The sequence below is a fragment of the Artibeus jamaicensis genome, unplaced genomic scaffold (genome assembly GCF_021234435.1).
Source record: "Artibeus jamaicensis isolate MK-2021 breed Jamaican fruit bat unplaced genomic scaffold, CSHL_Jam_final scaffold_537, whole genome shotgun sequence".
NCBI lineage: Eukaryota > Metazoa > Chordata > Mammalia > Chiroptera > Phyllostomidae > Artibeus > Artibeus jamaicensis.
The window spans coordinates 42,359,102-42,384,465 of NW_026522047.1; the positions used below are offsets into that span (position 1 = coordinate 42,359,102).

General features: G+C 48.2%; 1 protein-coding gene across 2 annotated transcripts in view; it reads left to right on the forward strand.

Annotated features, from left to right (window-relative positions):
- Nucleotides 1-415: 415 nt before the first annotated feature.
- The window catches only part of KDM4B (lysine demethylase 4B), a 131,125-nt gene continuing 106,176 nt past the window's right edge, over nucleotides 416-25,364 (forward strand). For both annotated transcript variants that reach the window (XM_037165379.2, XM_053658288.1), the window contains exon 1: nucleotides 416-531. The gene's annotated coding sequence lies outside the window, so the exon portion shown is untranslated. The remainder of the gene's footprint in view (nucleotides 532-25,364) is intronic.

Consider the following 25,364-nt stretch of genomic DNA (forward strand, 5'->3'; position numbering starts at 1 on the left):
CATCCACTTCAGCCAGCCCGCTCCTCTGGCTGACCACGCAAGCCAATACCCGCTTTTCCCCTGCGATTCCTGAGGCGTCCTTATCGAGCCTAGGCTCAACCGCCGTCCGGTTGGTCGCGATCACCTTGGCTGGCGTGCGCTGCTTCCAATGAGAGTGAAGCCGGTCAGCGGGCACGTGGGGTAGGCGCCGGCGTGTCCTCGCCTGCTGACCAATGGGGAGGTGAACCCGGCGCCTGCACCCGCCCAATCGAGGCTCGCGGGAGGCGGCCAGTGCGGTGTTGATCGGCTTGGCGGAGGGGAGGGGCGGAGCTGTCAGCCGCAGCCAATGGACGCGCGGGCGTGGGCTCAGGGGCCAATGGCAGCCGGGGCGGGGCTCGAGCGCGTCCTCATAAGCCCCGCCCGGGGCCCTCGCGGAGGGCTCGGCCGCCAGAGACCGAGCTGGGCCCGGCCCGAGCGGTACCTGGAGGTGCGACGCTGAGGGCGGGGGAACGCGCGCCGCTGCTCCGGATCGGGCCGCGCGCGCCGCCTCAGGTGAGCCCGCGGGAGGTGGCCGCCGCATCATAGCGCGGGCCTGGCCGCCCGGGCCGCCCCGCGCCACGCCGGGGGCTGTGGGCGGGCGGGCGTCCGGGACTCGAGGCCCAGGCCTCGGGTGAGGCCTGCTCTGGCCGCGGTCGTCGCGCTTTGTCCGGGCCCGCGAGGAGGTTGGGGGCGTTAACTGCTTTGCCCGGGGCGCCTGCTGGGCCTCAGGCGGGGGCGGTGCGGCCGGACAATGGCAGGGCCAGGGGCAGGAGGCGGGGGCGCCCTGCCTGGGGTTGGGGCGCGCGGGGGCTGGGCTGGGGCGTCTCCGCCGGCCCCGCACAAAAGATGACAGCGTGGGTGGCCCGGCTTGGCCCTGTTCGTCTGGGCCCTTCCATTATTCACTACAATGTTAATAATTAAAAGAATAATAATTATAGTAGAGAGAGCCTAGGCCCTGGGTGGAACCCTCCTGTATTTCCGGCCCTTTGGGCACAGTGGGGTTAACTGGGCGCTTCCCAGGGGCGCCCCCCGAAATATCCATCATTGCATCCCACTACCCTCCCGAGTCATCCTGCAGTGCCATCGCGGCTTCCAAACTTACCTCCCATCTCCGTGAGCCCCCCTAAAAGAAGCATGCAATCTGGATTTTTTATTTTTTAAAAATGTGTTCACTTGCTATGCACATCACAGATTGCAGACGCGTCCCCCAAGTCCCTCCCCCTCCTAGCTCCATCGCCATCTCGAAGACCCCCCCCCCCTTTCTCTGTAGCAATAAATTGTGGAATCGCTCCTGCAACGAACCCCTGGGGCTGTCCAAGCCACCCCCGTGGGAGCTGGGGACGGATTCATTCTAAAAGAGACCTGTCGGGTGGGTTATTGAAGGGCCCGGGTCTGTGCCCGGTGGGCGCGATGGCACTGGGGGTATTGGGTACACGTCCACCTGGACGAGGTGGAAGGTTTTGCGGGGAATTTTTTTTCTTTTCCTGGAGGCAGAGGAGGCGTGGACTGTGCCTTGGTGTGTCCCATCTGTTTTTTTTCCGAGGAGGATCCTTTTGTTTTAATAATTCAGGTGCACCTGGGGAACTGTTTTCCCCGAGTTCTGTTCGCTGGAGCCCAGGATTCTGTTATGTGTAAAGAGTGTGTCCTTTTCCATGTGTTTCTGTCAGTAGCATTTATTTAGCAAGCTCCTTTGGGTCCCACCGGGTGCTGGCACTGTCTTAAGGTCTGATGATGCCTGCCTCAACAGCCATTTATCCGGCTGCCCCCCAGGTTGGAGAAAGCCCCTAAAACAGGCTGATTAGATGACTCCTGTGGGCTTTTATCGCCTTCGACTCCATGCAAGAGCTAATGACTCCCTCTAATTCTCAAATAATAGCTTCCTTATGAGACATGGGGACAGTTTGTCAACTCACACTGGTTAGCCTTTTCTTGCCACCTTTGCAAAAGCAGTGGGCAGCTTCTTTGCAGTTTGTTTTTTGGAACCCAAAGGAGAGAGTGTAAAAGTTGTGGAGTCAACTTGTGATTATATGAGTAGAGGGTTTCTGAAACTCACTGGCCCTCTTCCTGTGCTTCTGATTGGATGCTTGACAGATTTTGCTGCTGCCTGTGCAGGGTGCAGGAGACATCCTGAGGGTCAGACTACCCTCCCCTGGGGGAGGTCACTTGGGAGGAGGGCAAGGGGGTAGTAGAGGTGTGGTTGCGCAAATGCTCCCATCCCAGGTATTGTACAGGGTATGCAAGTGACTACTGTGTCAGGTGCATCATGAGTGTGTGCATGTGTGTCGTTGTCAAGACTTGAAATGTATACAGATCTTAGTAACAATGGACTTTCTTGCATTTTTAAATCCTTGCCTCTTTGGAGAGTGGGCTGCTAAGCCCTAAATGTTAGAGCTTAAAGTTATTGTGGATGGGACCCCACCCCGCCTTTGTTCTACTTTTCAGTTTCCTAGAAAAGATCCTCCCTCAGTCCCTGTGCCTTCCTGCACCGTGTGCCTTAACTGCACTAACTGGGGCAGTTAGTGGCCCTCTGTGTCCTTCCATCCTCCCCCAACCCCCTCCACGCTGCCTGTACTTGATCCTGCAGCTTTTCCTCCTCTGCTGGTTTCTTGTGCTCCACCCCTTTCTCCTGGCTGGCTTATCAGCGCCTCTGCCCTGGAGAGTCCATCTGTTACTTGATTCCATCTGACACCTGTGAAGATGGGCATTGAGCATGTTTGAGTGCTGAAGCAGGTTTTGGGGAGTCCCTGACTTTAAGTGAGCTTCAGATCTAGTGAGGTCAAGAGGTGGTGTGGTCAGAGTTATGATGATGGTATGGAGCCCAGTGTCCTCAGGGCCGGCTCATGGAGCAGGCAGGATGAGGTGATATGTGATGGATGGAGGAGGGGACCATGGGGTGGGCAAATGAGCATTTCTGATTGGCTTGTTTCATGGGATCTGTATGCAGAGCCTCAGTGCAGGGTTTAGAGCTTTTTTTCTTAAGAAAGTGACCTTGGACCAGTCACTTTCTTAACAAAACGGGGCAGTCATTAACCTTCCCAAGTATGGTTGGGGTGTGGAGAGTAAATGAACCGTGGGCAGATGGCAAGGCTGTGAGGGTTCTGTATGCGTGCTGGGTCACCGCCATACCTCACTGGGGTTCCTGGCTCTGCCCTTCCAGGGCCACAGCTCTTACCTGCCCTCCCCCACCCACCGATGCCTCCGCTTCTGGCCAAGGATGCCAGACAGACGAGGACAGGGGCTGAACCTGGACTCCATTCTGACCTGCTGTTCTTGGCAGTGCTCTTGGCTCCCTGTCTTCCTCTTCATCCTCCACATAGGCTTCTGAGTCTCAGGACCTGTGTTCAAATCACTTCTCTGGGGCAGGTCACTTCATGTCTCGGGACCTCATTTTCCTCATTTGTAATGTGGGTATAAGGTGAACTCAGCCCCAGTAATTGTGAGGACCAAAGAGGATGAAAGGCTCTGAAGTGCTTTGCCAGGGAGCTGTGAACCCTGAGCTGGTATACTACTGCTGAGGTTCTGTCTGGTTCTGCCCCTCTGCCCTGGCCACACTGAGGGGGGGGGGATAGTTCTCAGTGGGGGGCTGACCTGGGCACTGTGTTGAGCAGCATCCCTGGCCCCAGCCCACAACTGCATTGTCCCAGACATTGCCTAGTGTCCTATGGAGTCACACCACAGGTGAGACCCTTTCACTTAACCTTTAACACCGCAGCAGCCTGATATTTGGCTATGTCCCCAATGTACCTCAAGTTCTAGTTCCCTTTTTCCCCTTCCTTCCTTCCAGTCTTTAATAGGGAGAGGCTTGTATTGTATTTGCAAATTGTGTCCAACCCATGCTCCTGGGCCTGGCTGTCCAGGTTCTTTCTGACTGTCACTCTGACTTTCCCCTGACCTTCCCAGCCTGCATCTTTTGTTCCCCCACCCCCCAGGAGAGAAGTTTGCAGACACACCCATGCCACCTGAGTCTTGCCACCTGTCCATGTCCCAGTCCATGGTATGGGGGTTTCCCAACTGTTCTTGGCTTCCGGGAACCCACGGGTCCCCCACCTAGGCTTTCATACCCTTTTGGCCACCTTATCCCTTCCTGTCAATCTGCCTAACAGTTGTTCTGGACTCAGAGGTAACTGACTTCTTTAATCTTTGCCTCTTCCTAGACAATTATGTCCGTGAAGTCATTGGACTGTTAATGTACTAGTTGTAGAAACTTTGACACAATAAAATGAATTTAGTCATGATGGTTTTTAAAGTTTGTTATCTCTTCAATTACTAAGGCCTGAGTGAATCAATGAATTGATTTTGTTGTGTGCAAATTGGTTTTTGAGTTTACTCCGTGCTTTGACTTGGCTGTGCTGGGAACATCTTGTTGGTTAGATAAGATGTCCTGACTTGTCTTTTTTATGCCTGCTCACTCAAGGAGCTTAAAAACCTTAAAAAATAGCCTTTCCTCTGCTCAGGAATTTCCAGTGTCTCCTCTTGTCCTTGGAAAAAATTTCAGACCCCTTCCCATAACTTCCCTGCTCTTCGCTCTGTGGTCCTCTCCTCTCTCACTGTCCTACCACTCTCTGTTCCTGTGCCTGCACACTGTCAGCCTAACCAGCTTACCTGCCTACTCTTCCCTGCCTCGGGGCCTTTGTACTTGCTGCTGCTTCTGCCATTTCTACTCGGCTCTTTATCTTTTAGGTCTCTGCTCACAGGCCATTGCTGACTACACCGCCTAAATTTACCCTTCCAACCATTCTCTCTCCTACCCTGCCTTTTCTTCTTTGCATTCAGTAGTACCAGCAATGCATGTTAATCTGTTTATGTGTTCGTTGTCTGTCTCATTCACAAGGGAGACCTTTTTCTGTTAAGGTCAGAGAGTATTTTCATCTTTGCAGGTGAGGTGGCTTCTGTTTCGACTATTACACTCTGCCATTGTAGCACAGACATACAGAGATGAAGCCACGGCTGGTGTAGCTCAATGGATTGAGCACGGGCTGCGAACCAAAGGGTCGCCCATTGATTTCCAGTCAGGGCCTATGCCTTGGTTGCCCACCAGCTCCCCTGTAGGGGGCATGAAAGAGGCAACCACACATTGATGTTTCTCTCTCTCTCCTTCCCCTTTCCTTGCTCTAAAAATAAATAAATAAAATCTTTTTTAAAAAAGCTAAAAAAAATGTACAGAGATGAGTGGGTGTGTGTGTGTTCCAATAAAACTTTATTACGGACACAGAAATCTTAATTTCATATACTTTTTACATATCATGAACTATTTTTCTTTGATCCCCCCCCCAACCATTAATAACATCAAAACCATTCTTAGCTTGCGGGCTATACAAAAACAGGCAGTAGGCTAGATTTGACTCACTGTCACAGTTTGTAAGGCTGTGAGGTCCATGCTATAGGAATGATGTCTGTCTTGGATGCTGCATGGCTCCCCAGCACCTCAGGCAGTTCCCGGCACACAGTAAATGTTCAGTAAACACGTGTGTGTTACATGAATGAATGTCCATCTTTCTTACTTCGAAGCATTTTTTAAATTGCTCTTTAGAGGGACTGAGGTCGGGGGGTGGGGGAGGGAGAGAAACATCAATTTTTTGTTCCCCTTTCTTTTGCATTCATTGGTTGACTCTTGTAATGTGCCCTGACCAGGGACCGAACCCACAACCCTGGCATATTGGGATGATGCTCCAACCAACTGAGCTACCCAGCCAAGGCTCTTACGTCAAAGCAGTTAGAGTCATAGTCAGTATTTTCTTTAAATTTTTAAAAAATTTTAATTGTTGTTCAAGTACAGTTTTCTGTCTTTTACTCCCATCCCAGCCCACCCACCCAGCCCTCACTAGCTCCCTCCCATTTCCACCCCCCCTAGTTTTTGTCCATGTGTCTTTTATACTTGTTCCTATATATAGTCTGCACTTTTAAAATTGGGTTGTGGGTTGTTTCAAGGTGAATTAAAAGTACAGGAGATGTAATAAGAATGTTATGACTCCATCTACCCAAAAAACCATCATAATAAAGGAGAAAAATGAAAGTGTTGACGTAAATGGTCAAAAACTTTGCTGTTCATGATTACTGACTTTTTCATTTTTTTTGCATTGTACCCCATCAGAAGATCAGTAAGGAGTCTACCGAGCCTTAAAGAGTTTGTTTTGGCCTGGCAGAAGCTGAGGGTTTAAAAGGAAGATAGTTTCCCAATCATTCGGTTTTGTAAGCATCCGACTCATCTGCTTTACCAGTACCAATGGCCCCTGCGGAAGGGGTAAATGTAGTCCTGGGAGCTGCTTCTTTGCACGGAATACTTATGAAGAAGTAGCGTTTGTGCGAGGGACATTTGAGCTTTGTGAGGTGACAGTACCACCCCTGCTTCCTTGGCCTCACTCCCCTACTTCCACTTTTGGGAGAGAAGACTGGCTGACGGATGGTTTTTGAGTCAAGCAGATCTTTAGCATCTCAGGTTTGGTACTGCCCTGGGAGTGTTCTGACTTGTCGGGGAGGCGCACTGTTAATTTATGGTTATGCCTTCTTTAGTTGATTGCAATAAACAACCTGGAGAGGGCTACTCAACTTGGCTTAACAAAGTTACTTGTCTTTATTTTTATTTTTTGGCTTGTCTTGGTTTTCCTCTGCCTCTCCATCTCTACCTCTCCCTTCCCTCCCCTCTTTTCTTGTCAGTGGTTCTAGTGGGCACAAGCGGGCTGATGAAAAGTTTGCATTAAGCTGTCTTTTCCCCATGTGTGAGCTGTGCCTTTTGGGCTGTGACTCTCTGGGGTAGAAGCCGTGAGTATGTTTTTTCAGTGGACAAAGAATAACAATCAGAACACGCGCCACCAAGTGCCACAGCATGGAATGAGCCTCTAGGCACAAAACAACAATAACCAGTGTGGCATTTGGCTCTATTGGCCGGCACCAGTGATGGCAGTTAGGGTTCTCAGGTGAGCTTGTATGGCAAGCTGTGAAGGGGTGGGCGCTCATCATTTGTTCCTAGCACCCACTTTCCTTCTGCGTTTACATTTGTACCCAAATGCTCTTCTGGGCAGGTAAGGGTAGAGGTGGGCCTGCCTTCATGGTTTCATGGCTGCTGCCTCCAGTCTCGGGGGAGAGAATGTGGAGAGGAATGATTCATGTAAAATGAGCTGGCAGTGGATCCGGAACTGTTCTTTGTGCACAAGAAGCAAGAGGATGGATCAGGAGGCCTCCTTTGAGCAGGAGCCAGCCTGAAGCCTGTAGCAGGCCCAGTGACAGCCTGAAAACAGGAGCATGCTGGGGATCTGCAGACAAGTGGGGTGGAACCAGGCTGCACGCTCAGCCGGAACTTGGGACCCCAGCATGCTCAGCATCCTATCTGTGCTTGGGATAGCTGCAGATCTGCTAGCCAGGTACTCAGAGTCAATGCAGGGGATAACTTGCCTTAGCTCCACAGTATGCGTGGGGGACCCCAGCTGGGCTGCTGGGCTGGGAGATTGCGTAATATTGCTGCTGGCCCCTTCATTTTCCCACTGTTCCCCTGTTCTCTTTTAAAATTCTATCTGTCAGAAAGGGTTGACCCTAGGTAGAGTAGGCTTCCTATCTTAGGTTGCTGGCTGCATGGATCTGATTATCTTGGCCACCAGTCAGTCAAGAGAGAGAGAATCCCTCTATCTCTAGTTGGCTTGTGAGTAAAGCCCCTAGAATTTAAACTCTTGGTTTATTGTTTTATTCGAGCTCCATCCCCCTGAGGAAAAGTAAGAAGTTGGTAAAGAAAGCTAATTCTCTGATGCCTTTTTGAAAGAGAAGGCATCTCATTTCACTGCCTTCCTGGGCTACAGCAGGTGGAAGCCACAGAATGCTCTTGGCTGTTTTGGCTTCTTCTTGTCCTTCCTGCACCAAAGGAAAAGCAGAGCACTGATCCAAGCTGATGATCAGTGTGGCTCATCGAGGAACTGACTCCTCGGCATGTCCTGCGCTCTCACTGGACCTCATGGAAGGAGGGCCAGGTTGTTGGATGGGTAGCTAGAGCTCATTAGCTGTTAACTGGGCTAAAGCAAGTGGGTGTGGTCAGTTTCAGGCTGACCTTTGCAGGGACCTCGGGCAGGGTGGCCCCGGTGACATGTTACTCAGTCTTTGCAAACTCCCACGCATGTCATCTCTCAACCTCAAGGTGAAGATAGACAATTGGGAAGGGAAGAAGGCCTCTCATGCAGGGTTCTGGGGATCAGTGGCTTATTTTTGTGATTCCGGCTGGGCTGTGGCATTGCAGTTGACACACAGCTATGGGACATGTCTCCAAAGCCTTTGGTCTGGCCGTGGGTGTCTGCCGTTATCTAGTTGAGTGTGACAGTTGTTGAGCCTTCGTGCATGTGGCCAGGTGCTTGTGATGGCCAGACGAATGGCATCTCCTGCCCACAGGGTCATGGGGCCATGGATGGAGCAGGACCGAGGAAAGCAGAGGGAAAGGTGGAGGCCCATGGGGTGGGACGCAGAGCAGAATTGCGAAGAGAGATGGAAATCAAACCTGCGGAAGCGTAGGGCTGGGGCAGCACTTGTGGCTCAGGTGGTAACTGGGGAGGCAACAGAAGACTTACCATTGGAGCTGAGTCTTGTCATCACAGGTAATGGTGAGCTGATATGCAGAGGAAGAAGGGCATTTGGAGGGGACACTGGGGGTATGATGTGGGAGACCCACATGGAAGACCATAGAGGAGGCAGAGGAAGCGGAGGAGGCCTGTCTGTCTCTTGGGTATCTCTAGGCCCCCCAGTGCCAGGCTCTGAGGGGGAGCAGGGACAACAGATCTGCCCTCAAGGAGCTTAGAGTCTGGCTGATGAGGTGGAACAAAGTCATTCCAGTCATCAGGGAGAGCCATGTCGCAGCTGCCTGGTAATTGGCTCTGGTGTGCTGACCAGACTGCTAATTTTTAAAAAGTGGCTGATGCAGTGGTCTTTAGAACATTTGCAGAGTTGTGAAGCCATCATCACCATCTAATTCCAGAACATTTTTGTCACTCCAAAAGGAAACCCCATACTCATTAAACTATCACTCCCCACCTCCCTCCCCCAGCCCCTGGCAACCACTAACTTACTTCCTGTCTCTGTTGATTTGCCTGTTCTGGACATTTCACACAAATGGAATCACACACTATGAGGCCTTTTGTGTCTGGCGTCTCTCACTGAGCATCATGTGTTCGAGGTCCATCCACGCTGTAGCAGATGTCAGAGCTTCACTCCTTTTTATAGCCTTTTTTTCTGCCCCCTCTTTCCCCAAACTGTCTCAGAGGTGCTAACATTTCAGGGCTGGGGTGAGCATATTGCTCACCCCATCGACCCCCTGGGCAGAGGCAGCACAGAAAACCTTTGTGGGGCTACATCTTGGGGGCTGAAGCAGGGAGGGGTCAGCAGAGGGAGGTAAGAATCAGGGAGCCTGTGGTGCATGGGTTGGTTGTAGGTTTGGGGTTGGACTTCCAGGGGGACGGAAGTCTGGCATGTTAGGCATGCTGCCTCAGCTCACCTGCAGGAGGCGCCCATGAGGCCCTTTGTACATGCAGGTAATGGACTCCGGTGTTCAGTGGTGAGTCCCCACCTCTCTGCCCTCTTCTTCCTCCAGCCCAAGCTGGGTAGGGTCCACCCGTGGGAGTGGGGCTGTGCCTGGGCCGCTGATGGGTCCCCTGAAGGACCTCTTAGTGCAGCCACTGGGCCTCTGTGTATCCACTCCATGTTGCCCCAGCCCTGTCACTCCGGACTGTCTTGTGTCCCATAGGGTCTCCCTATGCCGGCATCCACCATGGCAGGGTCAGAAGGGGCGTCTTGGTTCCTGCCTGCCCTGGTGCTGCTGTCACTCCTCCCAGCCTAGTCGGCCATGCACAGTCTGAGCCCTGAGTGGGCCTCCCTGAGAGCTCCGTGTGGCTTGGAGGAAGACCCTCCTTTCCGAATCCTCCTCAGTCCTGCCCTGCCTTGTGTCTGGCCAGCAGGTTTGAAAGTGGGCTGCCTCCCCCAGGCCACTTCTTTTTCCTGGTCTGTTTGTCTTGGCTCCGACAAGGTTGTGAATTGTCTCTTAGAAGAAAGCAGCTGCCAAGTTCTGAGTACCCCCATGGTCCCCACAGAGCCCCCATGAAGCCTACCAGCTGCCGAGCAGTTCTGCAGGTGGACTGTGGCTCCTACCCTGGCACGCGCCTTCCCTGGATAGGCAGGTGTGCCCTTCCCTCCAAGGTCAGTGCCCTCACTGTGCCAGGTGATTTGTCCCACCTGCTTTGCTGGTGTTTTCCCTGTGGGGGAGGGGTGTGTGTGTGTGTGACTCACAGTCCTCCTGGCAGAGGGTACAGGTGACCCGGGGTGTCCTGAGTGCCAGGGAGCTGCTTGTGGCACTGGGAAGATGCCAGGGGGTATGCGCATGAACACTAAGTGTCAAAATTGACAAAATTGGACCCCTCCCTGGAGCCATATGCAGACACTAACTCCAGGTGACCACAGACCTAAATGTGAAAGCTGAAGCAACAAAAACCTCAGGAGAAAACACAGCACAAGTATAAACTGATGGCTGAGGCAGCGCTGTCCACTAGCCACACACGGCAGCCCCCATTTATAATTTAAAACTTTCTAGTAACCACATGAAAAGGTAAAAACAAGTAAAATTAATTTGAATAATATATTTTATTAAACCCAAATATCCAAAACATCATTGTTTCAACATGTAACCAATATAAAAGTTATATTTCACATTTGACATCTGGTGTATTTAACACTGGACCTCCTGGTGTATTTCACACTCAGCACCGCTGTGGTAGACCTCCACAGGCTGGTCCTTGGGAAGACTTCTGTCTCTGGGTGAACTGAGTGCTGTGATGGGGTCCAGGATGCTATAAGTGGGAGTGCCTGGCATTTCATGGAGGCTGGCCCCTTCCCAGCCCCTCAGAGCATCTGGATCTGTAATCCTGTAGCTGGGGAGACGAGACAGACCCAGCACAAACCAGCTACAGCCATGTGAAGGGTGAGTGAGGTCAAGACCCACCATAGTGGAGTGTAACTGCTGGAGACCCCTTTGGAGGGGTGCTAGGGAGGCCCTGGGGCTTTCAAGGAGGAGGTGGGAATGAAGCTGGTGCTTGGAGGAGAAGGAGGCTATGGGTCTGCTTGGACAGTGCAGCTGACCTCAGGGAGAACAGGGGCTGACTCCTGGAGGGCTTGTGTTGGGAGTGCTGTGCGGAAGTGGGAACAAGCTGAAAGCCCTGCTCTTGAGACTCTGGCCGAGCCACTCCCGGATGTTGGGCTTGATGGCCAGTCCACAGAGGGTTAGGTGGCCATGGCTGTGGCCCAGTCCTTCCTGTGGTCCCTTGCATGCAGCCTCTCATCTTTGATGAGAGCTTGAAACCTTTTCCTGGCAGTGAGGGCAGAGGGTCCTGAGAGCCTAACCCATGGCAGTTCATCTGTGGCATGGATGCTGGCCATACTGGGGACTGTGAACTTGGGATTTGAGATGTTTCCATGAAGGGAATTGGGGGAACTTGGAATGCTGCTTTGGCCATAGGAAAGCCCAGGGGAGAGACTCGTGTACAAGCATAGTTTGGAAATAACATCCCACAGCTGCAGATGTGGGTTTTTTTCGTTGTTGTTTTTTTGAGAGAGAGGAGAGAGAAAGAGAAAAGTTGATCTGTTGCTCCACCCATTTATGCATTCATTGGTTGCTTCTTGTTTGTGCCCTGACCAGGAATTGAACTGGCAATCTTTCCCTTTGTGGGACAATGCCCAACCAAGTGACGCAAGCCCATCAGGGCTGCAGACAGTTTTAAATGGCCTGAGGTCTCGAGGCAGGATGGTGAGTGGGGTTGGCAGCTAGAGGCTGCTATGTACTCATGCACTGGGCCGGCCTGGGCTCAGGTGCTGCCTCTGAAATTCTGGGTCCTTATCCTAAAATGGGGTGATGGTGGAGGTTTCTGCTTCAAGTGTGAGATTGACTGAGTTAACACAGGGAAAATCCCTTAAGGAAGTAGTTCCCATTGATGCTGCCCCAGGGGATATTGGGCATTGTCTAGGGACATCTGTGGTTGTGGCATAGGAAGTGCTCCTGGCATCTAGTGGATGGGTGTGGGAACTGCTCAGCCTCCTGCAGTGCTCAGGGTGGCCCCCCACAGGGAGTGTTCTGATTCTGGGCACGCCTGGCCCAGGGCTAGCCTTCAGTAGGTTACAGCAATGATTTTTTCCCTCTGGGTTCTGTTCTTCCTTTGACTGTGAATCAAGGTGTTGCAATAGAAGCTTCTAAAATCCCTTTCCATTCCAGAACAGCCCATAGTTTTGGGTTCTGCTGTTCCATATTTCTGCTGGGAAGGAATTAGGAACAATTGAAGTTATTGGAAGCCATCTTGAAAATAAACCAAGCCATCTTGGTTTTTCTTCCGGAGTTTCTTTATTTTAATAGAGCAGGTAGGAGGTGTTGACAGGGTTTTATGGACCAGGAAGATGGTTGGTATTCCTGGGGGAGGTTTGACTTGAGGCAGCCCCACTGGAACTCAGAGCCCTGCAGCCTATTCTAAATGCCTCCTCAGGCTTTTCTTTCCAGGGAACTTGGGGTTTGCAGTGGAGCCACCAGCCCAGACCACTGTGGTCCTGGGGCGAATGGTGCCCCAGACCCACCTGTGTGAGGCCTTGGGTGGGACTGTGGGATTGCAGACTGACTCCTAGCTGTGAGAGGGCTGGGTTAGGTTTCGTGTCCTTCAGCTGTCCCGGCTTGGGTTCAGGTGTCCTAGGTGTGGCCACCATGAGACTAGATACCTGGAGATGCTGCTTCAGTGTTCTCACCCCCGTTGCCTGAAGTCCCAGGTCTCCTGCGTTCATTAATTTGGCCATTTTGCCAAAAGACGTCCTGAAAACTTTGTGAGCAGTGAAGTTGCAGTGGCTGCTTCCCTAATGAGACTCCTAGAGAGATCTTCATTATAAAACTGTCTCCACAATATGAAAGTCAGCAATTACAGCAAGGCAAAAGCAAAACAATAGAGGCCACCTACAGTCCCTAGGAAGTTTCTGATGTGTGTATGCAATCAATATGGAATCTATGCAGGTCCCTCTTTGTGGTCTTAGGGTCCACTGGTCAGTTTGGGAGTGACAGTATGTTTTTTTTTGCCCTGAGAAGCTGATGTGGTCATTGAAGAGGCAAGGACCCCTTGTGGGGCCAGTGATGTGGCCCTGTGACCAACTGGCAGGGGATCCTGTCATATAGGCTGTGTGCCTGGGAATGATGGGACCTCAACGTTGTCAGGATCAGACAAGAGTGAGAGAGTGGGCATTGCTCAGTGACCTTGACCCCTTGTGCACTGCGCAGGTGAGAGGTGAGTGTCCATGCAAGACTGGGCCTGGTCGAGCACCACACTCCCCTTCTTCTGCCTGCAGTGTCAGCTGAGAACGTTCTTTCCCAGGTCAGTGGTTTGGCGCTGAGCCTGGGCTGGGCTCTGGGGTTAACTTGAGTTGGGGCTGAAGGAGGCCTGGCAAGAGCGGTGTCTCAGAAAACTGCCAGAACCCTCAGCTCTGTGCCTTGGAGCAGCCCCACAGTGACTTGACTGGCTTAGAGAGGGCCTGTTCCACTCTGATTGGTCCCTGAAATGCTGACATTGCACACTGAGGTGCCGGTGAGGCTGGTGGAGAAGCAGTAAGGGCTGTGGAACTTGGTAAAGTCTTCCCTGGAAAGAAGGGCTGTCCTGGGGTCCTGTAGCACCCCCTAGGTATAGGAACTCCTAGCAGCCCAGACACTCAGGAAGGCCAGGGGACTTTTAGGCTTTTAGGGGGACTAGCATCTCTGTGGGGTGCTAGTCCAAGGGGCCTCCTGGACTTCATAATGAGGCAGCATTAGGTTTGGAGTCTGGAGCCGAGAGCTCACAGTAGGAACTGAGATTCCAAATTCTGTCATTGCCACTGACTGGGGGAGAACAGCACAGGTACCTTGGGCCCTGGTGTCCTTGTGTACTTTCCTTGCCAGATGATGGCGCTCAGTAAACAAAGCATACATATTCATAAGTGCTCAGCATGGGAGCTGTAACCCCCACTGCCAAGTAGAAGCTTCAGTGGCATTGTTACAGCTGGCTGACTCCACCAGCCCCAACTACGCAGAAGACAAAGGTACTCCACCCCCGATGGCTGGGAAGCCTGTTGTTAGATGTCTTCAAGTTTATTGTGCCAAGCTAGGTGCCAAGTAGCCAGCAATAAACAATGGCCACTATGATGGAGATGAGAGAGTTTTGATTGCAGAACTTCAGGAGTGATGCTTCTTTAGATGGGCTGGATAGTGAAGGCCTCTCCCAGGTGACACTTGGGCAGAGATGTGAATGACTTGAAGGTGCTGGCCATGAGAAGATCTGGGACATGAAACTCCATGGGGAAGAACAAACAACAGGTGCAAAGGTCCTGAGGTAGAAATGAGCTTGGCATGTTTGAGGAGGAGAAGGAGTCTGGTGTGGCCGAAGTGTGATGAGTTAGCAGGAGGGAGCAGTATACCTGGGGCTCACAGAGGCCAGACTGAGTGGGTCCTGCACTTAGGCTGTAGTGAGGCAGGGGGAAGCCTTGGGAAGTGGTGATGATGTCAGAGGTTTATGTTTCAAAAGATTGCTTTGGTGGCTGTTGGGAATAAAAGCAGGGAGGAAACTCCAGGGAAGTCGTGACCCCATGACCATGGCTCAGTCTGGAGTAAGGGTGAGTGGGGCTGGACTTGGGATGGAGTTTGGAGGCAGCAGACCTGCTAGGCCTCATGAGTAGATTGGATGTGAGGGAAAGAAGAATCAGTTCTGACTCCCAGGTTGCAACAGCTGGTTTCAGTCTCCAGACCCACCACTTCATCCCCACGGTCCACTGTCAAAAGTAGGAAATTGACTTGGCCACATGTTGCAGCCTCACTAGGGTTTCACCATTTTTATCATACACTCATTTTTCTGTATGCCTTTGTGACATCTTATCCCCTGCATAGATTTGTGTAGCTGCTGTCACGATCACAACACAGAAAGAACTGCCTTCGACACAAAGTCCTTCATACTCCCTCCCCTCTAAAGTCACCCCCACTTCCCACCTCCAGCCTCCGGCAACAACTTGTCTGTTCCTGTCTCTACGATCTAATCATTTTGAGGATGTTGGGGACCCTACATCATGTGTGACATTGGGGGAGCGGCTTTTCTCTCTTGAAATCCATCCCCACTGTGTTTTACCAACAGTCCATTCCCATTTACAGTGCAGGAGTGTCCACATCAACATTATTTCATGATCCCTTTTATTTATGGAAGGTGGGCAGTAGTATTAACGCCCCACCTTTCACTCCTGATTTTAAGTTTGAGTCTCATCTTTTTTTTCTTGATCACTCTACCTAAAGGTTTGTCAATTTTGTTGATTTTTTCAAAGAACCAACTTTTGGGTTAGTTGATTTTCTCTATTTTCTATTTTAACTTCAGCTCTAATCTTTATTTTTTAATTTTTATTTATTTTTTTGGCTTTAGTTCAGTTTGCCTTCTTCTTCCAATGTCTTAAGGCAGATGTTTGAAACATGGAGTTGAGACCTTTTTTAAAAATATAGGCAGCTGTAAATTCCCCTTTAAGCACTGCTGTGGCTGCTTCTCTAAGTTCTGGTTTGTTGTACTCTTCTTATTTGGATTTTCATTTTGAATTTGGTCGTTTAGGAGTTTGTTGTTTAATTTCCACATATTTTTGAATTCCCAAATTTAGTCTTTCAGAAAGAGCATTTTTCTGTTACTGATTTCTGATTTCCATTGTGGTCAGAGAACCTACTTTTGTGTGATTTTAATTCTTTTTCACGCAGTGAAATAGCTTAAAATGTGGTTCATTCTGGAGAAGATTTCATGTATACTGAGAAGAAAGTTTAATTTCCTTTGTTAAGGACATTGAAAGGTGGGGTTTTCTGTAGATGTCTCTTGGCTTATAGTGCTGTTCAAGTCTTCTTTCTTATTGATCTTCTGCCTCCTTGTTTTAGCTATCGTTGAAATTGGAGTATAGCTGTCACAAACTCTTATTTTCGAATTGCCTATTTCTTCCTTCATTTGTTGGTTTATGCTTCATGTGTTTAGACCTTTGTTATTAGGTGCATATATGTTTATAAGGTGCATTCTGTATGCCTTTGTGACATCTTATCCCCTGCATAGATTTGTGTAGCTGCTGTCACAATCACGATACAGAAAGAACTGTGCCTTCGACATATATTTGCCTTCTCAAAATATATTGTTATATATTTTCCCAATGGATTGACCCTTTTATTATTATTTAATGTCCATTTTATCTTTACTAACACTTTTGTGTTAAAGTGTTATAACCAGTCCAGCATTCTTACGTTTGCTGTTTACATGTTATACCTTTTCCATCCTTTCATTTTCAGCCTATTTATATCTTTCAATTTATTGTTGAGTTTTTTAGAGAAGGAGGAAGAGAGGGGGAGAGAAAGAGAGAGAAAGAGAAATAGAGAGAAACATTGATTTGTTACTCCACTTATTTATGCATTCATTGGTTGATTCTTCCATGTGCCCTGTCTGGAGATGGAACCTGTACCCTGAGCACACTGAGACAACACTCCAACCAACTGAGCTACCTGGCCAGGGCCTGGATCTTTCAATCTAAAGAATGTCTCCTATAGGCAGCATGTATTTAGATCTTGTTTTTTTTTCTTCCAGTCTGGGAATCTCTGTCTTTTGATTGGATTGTTTAATCCATTTACATTTAATGTCATTATTGATCCAGTTGGATTTATATCTGTCATCTTCCGTTTTGCTTCTGTCTCATATCTTTCCACACCTCCTTCCCCCTTTACCACTTTCTTTTGCATTAAGTGAATATTTTCTACTATACCATTTTAATTTCTTTAATGATTTTTCACTCTATTTTGGAGGTATATTCTTTGTGGCTGCTCTAGGCCTTATCATATACATTTTATCAGAATCTACTTCTGATTCCCAGTGTTTTTTGAAGCAAATCTTTGCTGATCTTTTTGAACAATGCTTAATCAGGATTAAACTCCCTTGATCGATTCAATGACTTGGGTGTTTCAAGGGTGCCGAGGAGTCCACTTGCCTGAACAGTGACCTTCTTCTGTTCATTCCTCTCCGCACCAGGTGAGGTGACCATCTCAAAGCCCTCTCAGAGCCCGTAGTGACTGAAATTACTTGTGAGGCTCTGCCACATCAGGACCAGGCCTGGGAAGGCCCAGCTCTGTGTTCTTGCCCTCTTCGGGGTTCTGGTCTCTTCTCCCTTGCCCAGTCGAAGCTGACTGGTTGATGGCCCTGATTCTACCACAGGATTCCAAATCCAGGTTAGTGTGTCATGCCTACTTGGAGGCAAGTCTTTGGGCTTTAAGGAGTGCTTGTTCAGAGCTGATCTCAGCCCTGAGATCAGTCTGTGGAAGGCCAGCAGGGTGGTGGATTCTAACTAGATTGTTGACTGTGACTTCTCTTTGAGCCTAGGAGGGCTGCCTGAGGGGTGGCAGGCAGGATGGCACCGGAGGAGGACCAGGGACAGATGGAACAGGTGCTTCTTATCACTGAGAACATGGGTAGCCACAGTGTTCTGGATATGCTTAGATAAATCTTCAAACAGCCATCAAAATTTTGATCACAACTTTGGGGAGCTTATGTGCATTTATTTTCTGGTTTAGTATTTAAAAAATTTATTTTTAGAGAGAAGGAAAGGGAGGGAGAGAAGGAAACATAGATGTGCAAGAGATACATTGATCGGTTGCCTCTCGTGCGCCCCCTACTGGGAACCTGGCCTGCAACCCAGGCATGTGGCCTGACTAGAAATAGAACCAGCAAAGTTTTGTTTTGCAGGCTGGTACTTAATCTACTGAGCCACACCAGGCAGGGCTGGTTTTTTTTTTTTTTTTTTTTAAGATTTTATTTATTTATCTTTAGAGGGGAAGGGAAGGAGAGAGGGAGAGAAACATTAATGTATGGTTGCCTTTCGTGCGTCCCCTGCTGGGAATTGGCCTGCAGGGAACTGGCTTGCAACCCAGGCATGTGCCCTGACTGGGGATCGAACCGCGATTGTCTGGTTCACGGGCCCGCGCTCAATCCACTGAGCTACATCAGCCAGGGTGGTATTTTTTAAAATAGCAGCTTTGTTAAGTATAATTCACATGCCATACAATTCACCATTTTAAAGTGTACAATTCAGTAGTTAATTTGTATATTTATGATTGTACCACCATCACAACTATCTAATTCCAGAACTTTTTCATCATTCCAAAAGGAAACTCCATGCCTGTTAAACGGTCATTCCCCTTTTTCTAGCCACTGAAGACCACTAGTCTACTTTCTGTCTCTGTGGATATGCCTGTTCTGGACATTTTTTTATAAGTACAGTCATACTATATGTGGCCTTTTGTGGGTGGCTTCTGCCACTGAGCATAATGTCTTCAAGCTTCATCTGTGTAGTCGCAGGTGTCATAACTTCCTTCCTTTTTAAGGCTGTATAATATTTTGTTGTATGAATGGACCATGTTTTAAATTTTTATTTTACCTTATTTTATTTTTACTAATTGAGTTTATTAGAGTAACATTGGTTTGCAAAACCATACAGGTTTCAAGTGTACAACTCAGTAAAACATTGTCTGCACACGTACTCTCATTTTGTTATTCCTTCATCTGTCAATGGACATACATTTGGGTTGTTTCCACTTTTTGGCCATTGCAAATAATGCATAAGATGCATTATATGAACATTCATGTATGAGTTTTTGTGTTTCTTGCGTAGATACATAGGAGTAGAATTGCTGGGTCAGATGGCAACGCCATGTTTAATGCTTTAAGAAACCTCCAAATAGTTCTCCAAAGTGGCTGCACCATTTTTACCACCAGCAGTATATGAGGGTTCTAATTTGGCTTGGTATTTTAAGTTTGAATTAGGTAGGCAGTGGGTACCATAATTGTTTTGGAGATAGTTTAATTCCAGGACGCATTGCCTCTTTCTCCTGAGATCTACTTCTGTCTACCCGACGGACCAGCCGGTGAGCTGCTGGAGGGACAGGATCTCCGGGTCCCAGGGCCAGCTTTGGAGGCGAGCTCTAAGTACTCTTTATTAAAGTATTGTCAGTAAAGACAGAAGTCTATGTGAGTTACAAATTTCTTGAGATCCTGAAGGCTCTAACAGTCATTGCCAAGTCAGGCAGAGGTCTTTCTAGTTCAACTACATACTCCTTTGTTTTTAAATGGATATGTATGATTTCCTTGACCATTTTCCTATTAATGGGCACTTATATTACATATATATATATTTTAACAGTGCTGCAGTGAGCATCCTTGCTGTTATGTCCTGAAGTGAACTTCAGGTAGCTCAGAGCTACCACACTCTCAGATACCTTATTTTTTAAAAATATTTTTTTTATTTATTTTTAGAGAGAAGGGAAAGGAGGGAGAAAGAGAGGGAGAGAAACATCGATGTGAGAGAGAAACATCGATCGTTGCCTCTTGTACACACCCTGATCAGGGACTGAACCCGCAACCCAGGCGTGTGTCCTGGCTGGAAATCGAACTGGTGAACTTTTGCTTTGCAGAATGATGCCCAATCAACCGAGCCACACCAGTCAGGGATGGACAACTTTATTATTTTAAACATGTTGCTCACTTGTTCCCAAAAAGGTGGTCTGGATTGACCTTCCTGTGACATCTGGTGGCTTTCATCATACTAGCGACAGCCCCAGCTTTGTCCCTTCTTTTAAGCTATTACCTCCTACTCCCTGCTTTTTGCTAGTTTATAGTCGTTGTCCAGTTCTTATATTGGGATGTTTATTTATTTTTTCTTGACTTATAGCAGGTTTCTCAGTCTCAGCGTGATTGATATCTTTGAGCAGGACCATCTGTGGGGGGCTGTCCTGGGCACTGGGAGGTGTTGAGCAGCACCCCTAGCCTCCGCCCTCTCCATGCTAGGAGCACCTACCCACCACCTCCAGTCATGACGATCATAAATGTCCCCATCCATCACCCAGTGTCCCCTGGGGCACAGAATCACCTCTGGTTGAGAATGAGTGTTTTATAATAACCTGTTCTATATTAAGGCTATTAGCACCCTTTGGTGTTACACATTTTTTTCTCAGTTTCTCATTTATCTTTCAGCTTTATTTCTGATGTGTTATTACATTGAATATTTTAAAGTTTATTGCCAAATTTGTATTTTCCTGTAAAGCTCCTAGTCTTGTGACCTGCCTAGAGAGGTCTTCCCTCCCAAGATTATAAAAACATTGGCCCATGTTTTTCTCTTTGCACTTTTATGGATTCTGTGAAGACCTGAAGTTTAAAGCACAAAGTGGGACAGAGCTTTTTGTGTTTTCCACTTGTCTCCCTGCTAGGTTGCACAGGCTGGTGAGGCTAGTGGTTAGGATGCAGATTGAAAGCTGGGCTTCCCTGGTGCTGTGTGATCTCGGGCGAGTCGCTTCACTGATGTGTGCCTCAGTTTCCCCATGTGTGATATGGCCTATGATAAGCAGTACCTGCTTCCTAGGATTTTTGGCTGACAATATATGCAGGTGCTTAGAGCCATGCCTGACTGTACGTGAACCGTGCCCCCATCACTGGCCTTTTCATCCTTACTTCTCATCTCTGATCCCAGTGTAGCTCTGAAGGAAGGCCCAGGACAAAGTCTTGAAGGAGGGTGATGTTCAGGGTGGTCAGCAAACCTGTCCAGGATCACCAGGGCTGCGAATAAGAAGCAGGGTCCCTCCTGCCACATAATTCATGTACATGTATGTCTTTCATCCCCACCCAGAGCCTACAAGATGCTCACAAAATTACAAGGCACATTTGCAGAGAAACAAAGATTATTTTGTAATGATTATAGTTTTCAATGGTTAATTATAAAACATCTATGACCTATACATATGTATAAAGAATGGACTGTTAGTGTTTTGAGCCTCTGCCGGGCTGGATTTCTGGCTAGGTGGGGAGTCTGCTTGTTCCCCTCGCCTCCCAGGATGTTGGCATCGTTTCTGTCTCCATGTGGCTCCAGCCCCTTGCCCTTGGCTGTGGGCCAGGAGGACAGATGGCCCTTGCCCACACTGCTTCCTTAACCCTATTGAGAGCCTAGTAAAGATGAAGGTGGGCTGGCAGGCCCTGTTCTCCTTGTCCGTGACGTTCCAGAACCAAGTGCTGGCAGCTATACCTGCATCCCTCTGGGGTTCCCTGGCCTTCGCCAAGCACTTCCCTTTTATTTTTTCAATCCAAGTGCTTTTATATTTTTAAGAAAATTTTTTGGAGACATAATTTCAGATTTACAGAAGTGTTGGCAGGAATAATATGAAGAATTCCCTGATACCTTTTACCCAGTTCCCAGTTTACCACGTCTGTTTTTATTACCTTTGTCTCCCTCATTCTCTGTGAATTTTTTCCCGAACTCTTCCAGATAGGGACCCCTTTTACCTAAATACTTCAATATTTATTTCTTCCAACACGGTATTCTCTTGTCAAATTATCAAAACCAGAAAGTGAATTCTGCAGTCTCAGAAGAGAATTCTGGATCACACATTGCATTTAGCTGTCGTATCGCTTTTGTTTCTTTTAATCTGGAACAGTTCCAAAATCTGTCTGGAGTTCATGACTGATGTTTTGAAGAGCACAGGCCACTCACTTATCCTGTAGGATGTCCCTCGATATGTGGGTTTGTCTAGTAGCTTCTTGTGAACAGGTTTGGGTTACACACTTTTGGCAGAAATACCCCAGAAGTGATCTTGGGTTCTTTTCAGTGTACAGTATCTGGAGGCTCCCGGTGTCAATTTGTCCTGTTCTCATTGTGTCAGCCTCCGTCACTTGGCGTCTGCCAGGTTTCTCCACGTGAAGGTACTATTTTACCATTTGTGTGTGCTAAAATTCTTGTGGGAGATACTCTGAGACCACAGTAGTGCCCTGTTACCCTCCAACACTCACTGCCTGTTTTAGCAGCAATTGCTGATTCTTGCCAAATGGTGATGGTCTAATTCCATCATTTCTTCTGCATTCATTGGTTGGCTTTGTACTATATAGAATAGCTGTCTCTTCTTCCCCATTTGCCTGTTTATATCACTGTGGGCTCCTGGATTCTTACCTGACTTAGTAGGTTATAATCCATTACTCTCCTTAGGTTGCTCGAGCGGTCCCAGATTTGTCCCAAGGGGAGCCCATGCTGGGAACAGACCGATCAGCTTATCCCCATCATTCTGTGGGCACTTCCTTCCTGCTGCACACAGTGAGATGTTCCAGGCCTATCCTGTTCTCACCCTGCCCGGCTCTGGGATTGACCACTTCTGCAAGGCATCCTGGTTCTTTTGTGGACAATGTCACTTAGAAACCAAGATCTGGGTGCTTATTGTGCTCATTGCCAATGGGGTGTCTTTGCTTCTATGCCATCTCATAAGCCAGAGATGGGAAATAAAGGTGTGAATAAATAAATACCCACTTGCATTGGCATGTGTGCATATCTGTATACACATATCAAACACACACATACACACACACATCCATTTCATTTCTGCTTCCAGCTCTCTTTGTGCACACAACTGCGCACGGGTTCACACCAGTGCCTAGAGTTTTAGTTCCAAACAGGCTCATTGCTGGCTTCCCCTTTCCTTTTAATTTTTTAAATTAAATTAAATTAAAAAAATTTTAAGATTTTATTTATTTATCTTTAGAGGGGAAGGGAAGGAGAGAAGGAGAGAAATATCAATGTATGGTTGCCTTTTGTGTGTCCCCCGCTGGGAACTGGCCTGCAACCCAGGCATGTGCCCTGACTGGGAATTGAACCAGTGACCCTTTGATTCACAGGCCTGTGCTCAATCTGCTGAGGTACACCAGCCAGGGCCCCTTTCCTTTTTAGTACTCCCCTCTCTGTGAGTGCGACCCTGTCACCTACAGTAAAATAAGCCTTTGGACTAGGAGTTAATATTTGTTTTATCTTGCCCTGGCTGGTGTAGCTAAGTGGATTGAGCGCGGGCCTGCAAACCAGGCAGTTGCAGTTCGATTCCCAGTCAGGGCACATGCCTGGGTTGCAGGCCAGTTCCCAGCGGGGGACACACAAAAGGCAACCATACATTGACGTTTCTCTCCCTCTCTCCTTCCCTTCCCCTTTAAAGATAAATCAATAAAATCTTTAAAAAATATATTTGTTTTATCTTTATTTCCAAGGCATCTAGTTCCAAAAACTGTATTTAAAAGTGACTTGGGTTAATTTGTTCTTTTCCCTCTTTACTATGATTATATTATTTTCTTAAAATACAGTTCAGGTTATTTGTTTCTGTTTATACTTTGTAGTAGGATTTCTCCTCCAACTCTTGTCGATTTCATCTGTGCATTCTCATTCATTATGTGGGACATTAGCGTGGCTCCAAGTTAGGACTGTGCAGAGATGTGATGTCATCCTCCCTGCATTCCCTCCCATCCCCACCCCTCCCTAGTCTCCCTGGTCTCTCCTTTCCCAGCTGCTCAGAGGAGCAGATGTCTATTTTCTTACATCTCCACCTTTCTCCCGTGAAAGGTGGGGTTGTAGGGGTCTCTTGTGCTTTGCTCATCTCACTGGAAACTGGTTGTGGAGATGTCCTTGCTGTCTTGTGCAGCTGTGTGGTGTGTGTACTGTGGGACGCAACACAGTTAATGTAGCCTCTCCCTTGAGTGGACATTTAGGTGGTTTCCAGTATCTTGCAGGTGCAAATGGTGCTGTAGTGAGTTCCCTTCTGTGTAGGCATTTTCATATTGTTGGAAGAGTGTTGTCAGGGTGAGTTTCTAGTAGTGGGGTTGCTGGGACAAAAGATAAGAACAAACGTGTTTTGTTAGCTTATGCCGAGTTTTCTTCCAGAACATAGTATTGGTTTACTCCCACCAGCACCATGGGGTGAGAGGGTCTGCTCCCACAGCCTGTTCTATTTTATTTTTAATATATTTGCCCATCTGAGAGGTGACAGGTGGGATCTGTGTAGTTTTAATGAGCATTTCTGAAATTATGAGTGAGGTTGAGCATTGTTTGGTATGTTAAAGGTCATTTTTGTATCTTTTCTCTGTAGTTTCTCTTCATGCTTTTCACACATTTTTCAATTGGATTTTTGACCTCCCCACAAAAACCTTTAAACCTTGAATATAGTATACGAGGGAGATGAGTCCTTTGGGGTATGTATTGCAAATGTTTCAGTTTCCCAGCTGCATTTTTACTTTTTTATAGTGTCTTTATTTGTTCGTTTAGAAACCATAGAGTTGTTTTTAAATACTGATATAGTCAGATTTACGAATCTTTTCATGTATTGCCTTTGGTTTTTGAGTCCTAGTTAGAAAGCCTTCTCCTACCCTGAGCTGAAGGGGAATTTACCACGTTTTCTGCTAGCCCATGTGGTTGCATTCTTTCCATGTAGATCTCTTATCCATTTGGAGTTCATGGTTGCAAAGGGCGGGAGGTTTGGGCCTGACTTGATCTTTTCCCACGTGGCTATCCATTCTTCCCAGTGCCATTGATTAAATGCCCATCCTTACACAGCACCTCGAGATGCCACTGTTGTCTCCCTCTCTCCCTGATCTGTAGTCACCCAGCCCCTTGGAAGGGTCACCCTCTAGAAAGTCATGTGCACACATGTTCTTTTCAACATGCTAAGTGTGTACTATGTGTACACTTGCATAGGACTTGGTAAATCCTGTTCAGACTTCTCATAGGTCACAAGACCCAGCTGGAACCTTCCGTGGTCCCAGCGCTTCCTTGGGGGTCTGTTCAGTTAGTCCATACCCTGCTGCCAGCTGACAGGGTGTCGGCAGCCTTTCCTGCTCCAGATCTTGCAGAGGAAGGCCCTATAGGTAGTCTGGGAGGATGGACAGGCTGCATGTCTGGAGCATAAAGACCTAAGAGTGGACAGTTAGAAGGGGGTGTCATTTTTTAAAAAAGAGATGTTGTACCCTGGCTGGGTGGCTCAGTTGGTTGGAGCGTCACCCCATAAACCAAAATGTGCATTCGATTCCCAGTCAGGGCACATACAGGAAGCAATTGGCTGATGTTTCTCTCTCACATCAGTGTTTCTCTCTCTCTAAAATTGATAAACATATCCTCAGATGAGGATTAAAAAACAGACGTTTCCCAATTGTCCTTCAGAGAGGTCCTTCATGGACACTGGGAGCACAGATGGACGAGGGTACTCACCCAGTGTGTGTCATCAGATCTGTATTCTTTGCCCATGGGAGCCTCTTAACTGACAAGGCCCATGACAGCTGCCATATAGTGAGGGTTTGCAATGTGTTAGGGTCTCCTTTAAGTGCTTTCTGTCTGTTAGCTCATGTAACCCCCACAACTCCTGGAGCAGGGCATCAGTATGTTGATCCTGTTTACGGATTAGGAACCTGAGGCCCAGAGGTCACACAGCTTGGGGCCAGTACCAGGCCTCTGGGGCCTTTACTTATCTTCATGGCCCCACCGTGGTTTCCAGGGAGAAAGCTTGA